The sequence below is a fragment of the Macrobrachium nipponense genome, chromosome 32 (assembly GCF_015104395.2).
Source record: "Macrobrachium nipponense isolate FS-2020 chromosome 32, ASM1510439v2, whole genome shotgun sequence".
NCBI classification, from domain to species: Eukaryota; Metazoa; Arthropoda; class Malacostraca; order Decapoda; family Palaemonidae; genus Macrobrachium; species Macrobrachium nipponense.
In genome coordinates this window covers 47635093-47640092 of record NC_061094.1, presented here as the reverse complement: position 1 = coordinate 47640092, position 5000 = coordinate 47635093, and the positions used below count along the sequence as shown (strand labels likewise).

Genomic DNA, 5000 nt, shown 5'->3' with positions numbered 1-5000 from the left:
ATTTTGTAATTGAAAGCTCCGGGCATGAAACGATGGGTCTGAATGGAAGATTGTCTTTGTGAGTTTTGGGAAGACCATAAAAGTAGGGTAATTTAGGATTAATTACTTTAAATTTCTCTAATAGTTCAATACTCTTTTTGTCTTGGCCAATTAATCTACTTTCCGAAAAAATTGTTTCTGTGGGAACGTTCGGTAGGGGATTTTTTGGGGCGTCAGTTTTTCGTAAGTATTTGTGTCGCTAAGGAGCTGGTTGATTTTGTCGAGGTAGAAGTCTTTGTCCATTATTACAATTTTGCCGTCTTTGTCGGATCTACTTATTATAACATCTAACTTTTTTAGCGAGTGGATGGCTATCATGAATCTGCGGGGAACAGGATATTTCTTATGAAGGTCAGTTAAAGCATTTAGTAACACTCCTTTTAAACATATCTCTTCACGGCTGTAGTTTTTGTCAGATATAATTTATCAAAAGCCACTATGAAGTCTAGTTGTTTTTGCGGTCTGGCATTAGGGCAAAGGATAAGCCTAAATTTAAAACTAAATGTTGATTTACAGTAAGGGGGGTGTTGGATAAGTTTAAAACTTTGTCTTGTTGTTCAAGATTATTCCATGCGCTATTATCTATTAGGTTATTTAACTTGCGTAAAAGTCTGTTGGAATGATCCGCTATTATAGGCAGCAATGTCGGAAAGAATGAAATCAGATACCTGTATACGTTGTCCGTAGTGAGGAGGCGAAGATTAGATTGAGTTCCATATATCACTCTGCGTAGCACGAAGATGTCGTTTCTCGTATTGGTGATTCTTTCTTCCAGGAAAATCTTGTGTGATAGAGGGAAGGGGTTTGATTGCAGAGTCCATCTCCCGAATCCGTACATTTTTGGAAGTACTTATCCAACACCCCCCTTACTGTAAATCAACATTTTGTTTTAAATTTAGGCTTATCCTTTGCCCTAATGCCAGACCGCAAAAACAACCTAGACTTCATAGTGGCTTTTGATAAATTCATATCTGACAAAAACTACAGCCGTGAAGAGATATGTTTAAAAGGAGTGTTACTAATGCTTTAACTGACCTTCATAAGAAATATCCTGTTCCCCGCAGATTCATGATAGCCATCCACTCGCTAAAAAAGTTAGATGTTATAATAAGTAGATCCGACAAAGACGGCAAAATTGTAATAATGGACAAAGAACTTCTACCTCGACAAAATCAACCAGCTCCTTAGCGACACAATACTTACGAAAACTGACGAAAAATCCCCTCCAGAACGTTCCCACAGAATTTTTTCGGAAAGTAAGATTAATTGGCCAAGACAAAAAGAGTATTGAACTATTAGAGAAATTTAAAGTAATTAATCCTAAATTACCCTACTTTTATGGTTCTTTCCCAAAACTCACAAAGACAATCTTCCATTCAGACCCATCGTTTCATGCCCCGGAGCTTTCAATTACAAAATTTCTAAATGGTTACTGGCCTCCTTTCTCCTTTTTAGGCACTTTTTCTCCCAGTCACATCAAACATTCCCGGATCGGAAGACTTTTGTCACAAATTCAGAGAAGCACATATACCACTTCACAACATAAAACTTTTAAGCCTTGACGTAGACTCCCTATTCACAAAAGTACCAGTACAGGACGTTCTTCAGTTTTTAAGGGAAAAATTATCCCCCTATTCCAGATCATTTCCCTTTGTTGGCAACTTGACAAAATAATAAAGTTAGTTGAATTATGTGCATCAAATAACGTATTTTCATTCGGGGAATCATTCTACAAACAAAAATTCGGGTGTAGTATGGTAGTCCTTTAAGTCCTATTTTAGCCAATCTGTACATGGAATACTTTGAAACTACAGTAATAAATGCAATAAAACCCAAAAAACATGCTGTGGATGAGATACGTGGTTGACATACTAACATTTTGGGATAATAAGTGGGGTAATTTTAATGAATTCCTCTCAAAATTAAACGAATTAGTGCCCAGCATCAAATTTAAAGTTGAATGAAACAGACAACAAAATTCCTTTTCTTGATGTTTTAATAATCAGAGACACGACAGAATACAAATTTACCATATACAGAAAACCAACGTTCTCACTTTCATATATTCACTACTTTAGCTATCATGACAATACTATCAAGATAGGTCTAGCTAGCAACCTATTCTTAAGAGCCTTACGAATTTGTTCCCCAGATTTCCTGGAAAAAGAATTTGAACTAATTCGCAAGCAACTTTCATCTTTAAAGTATCCTGACCATATAATTGAGAAAGCAATTCAAAAAGCAAACGTAATTTTCTACCGACCCCTAAAGACAAGACCAAGAGACACACCAACAATAAAATAAAAATTCCCCACCTGGAGACGATTAAGAGAGTAACTCACACCCTTGGGAAATCCAACCCTTTTGCATTTACCTACCCAAATACCTTAGCCAAATCCCTGATTAACGTCCAACAAAAGACATCGCCCAAAGACTCTGGGTATATGAGATCCCATGCCAGGACTGTGACCAATCTTACATCGGATTTACAGGTAAATCACTTCCCCAGAGATTAATACAACACAAACGGTCAGTTAGGTATGGACAACAGAACTCGGCTATTTTCAATCATATAAATGAACATAACCATAGAATAAACTGGAAATATGTACGTGTAATTTATAGCAGCAACTGCCGTACAAGAGTCAAATGATGGAATCGGCCTTAATAAAAGAGAAGCAGGTAATGAACATCTCAAAAGGGAATTGGACATCGGACATCGTCGACGCAGTGTTCATTCAACCAACGCTTAAGAAGATTAAAGGAAGATTATCAGCGGGGGTGACCTAAATTGCTTACTTGTGGACGAATCTCTTGGTATAAATACCACCTTTTTCTGTAAACTTTTCTCATTCTATACCTGAAGAGAGAGACAGCAGTCTCTGAAATATAGTACTTTTCTCTCTACATTTTGGTGTTTTATGGGCTCCTTTTATTAGATGGAATTCTGTTGTTACAGAACACTTTTACCAGTCATATATATATATATATATATATATATATATATATATATATATATATATATATATATATATATATATATAGACATACTATATATATGTACATATATATATCTATATATATATATATATTATATATATATATATATATATATATACTATATCTATATATATATATATATATATGTATATATATATACATATATATTTGTCTATATATTTTATATTATATATATATATATATATATATATATATATATATATATATATATATATACTATATATATATATATACTATATCTTTGTCTATATCTATATATATATATATATATATATATATATATATATATATATATAAACTTGAAATCCAATTATCACATGATGTTATAATCAAATTACCGCAGAGACTAAATCCTAATCGATTCCCCCTTAATTAGTGAACGCATCTTCGAGAGATATGCTACATCATTTTGGAAACTCAAATTACATGAAAATGGAGAGAGAAAAAAAAAAAAAAACGAACATACAAAGAAATAGAAAAATTAGCGCCTGAGAGGAAGAGCTCTAACCGAATTTGTGATGAAGGGTGATTGTACCTCGTCAGCAAATCTTGTGTTTTTTCTCTCACTCCTTTTTTATTAACGTCAGAAAAGCCTGTACATTTTTATGTTATTTCCATTTTTGGAATGGAGCACGTTCATGCATTTCTTTGGCAGATATTCTTATTGTTTACAAATGCTTGTTTTTATATAAGATTTTATTCAGTTCTATTTTCCTCTGAAATATTATTACAAAAATAAATAATCTACAAAACATGCTCTCTTTTTTATGGGGGAAGGGTGGTCATTTCTGTTTACACTAGATGAACGAAAATTGTATAAATGCTATTTTGTTCTTTTTCTTGTGATTTACAAGTTTGGCGACTATTATCATAGTAATTTTATTTACATTAGGGTTGATGTATACATTATACCGTAATTTTCCATTACAGAACCTTTCCTCGCTCCAATCCATTTTCAGCAAATGTCATTCAAGAGCTGGGAAAAGGGGACATTTTATCAAATTTGGTAACGACTTATTCGTTCATGGCAGCGATTCCTATATTGGTAAACAGTGCTTCAAATATGTCAACTACAAGTAGACTTTTCCAGAAAGGTCCAAAAACTTGGTAATTTGAGAAGACGAAGTCCAAGACTAAAGCGAGATTGCGAGGAAGTCTTTCAGACATCGACACACTAATGTCGGCGGTATAACTTCAGTCTTAATGCATTATTACGATGTAGCACGAGGACTTTTATTTGGGAGGGGGAGGGAGAAGGGACGGGGTGGGCAGAAGGAGTCCCTTGGCGTTTGATTGGTTGTAGACAGAGATAAGGTTTATAAGGTAGTCGGAGCAGGGGCAATTTTCCTCGCTGCGTCGACCTGGAAGATTACCAGAGACGGTTGAGATGAATTGCAATGAGGACTGTCTCCATTTTTTTTTTTCTTTGGTCCCTGAATTGGAATCACAGCCTGGTTAAGACACTATTCTTTAATAATCCTCGTTCGTTTCCAATGGAAATTACGAAAACCTTCACATATACCTGATAAGGAATATGATTTTTAGTAATACACGGAAAGAAGACATCTCTGTATTGATGTAGAAAGTACTTTAGACAATTGATTCAGGAGAATACACTTTTGTCGATGGATTGAGTACTTTTGAAAACTGGTTACTCAAGAAAATACACCTCTGTAATAATTTTGAAAGCAACTGATTCCAGAGAATACATGTGACGATTTAGTGAATACTTTGCAAAATCGTTGAATGTTAAAGAAAGCATAGAGAGGCGTTTATTTTGGAAATTGGTTCAGAGTACACTTTTGTCGATAGAGTGAGTTCATTTGAAAACTGGTTACTCAAGAAAATAGAACTCTGTAAGAACTTTTGAGAACTGATGCAACAGAATAAATCTGTGACGATGGAGTGAGTACTTTGAAAAATCGTTCAATGCTAAAGAA

The 5000-nt window shown here is 34.2% G+C and overlaps 1 pseudogene; it reads right to left on the bottom strand.

Moving 5' to 3' along the window:
* Positions 1–4293: 4293 nt before the first annotated feature.
* LOC135207425 (uncharacterized) overlaps positions 4294–5000 on the bottom strand; it is a 66134-nt pseudogene continuing 65427 nt past the window's right edge.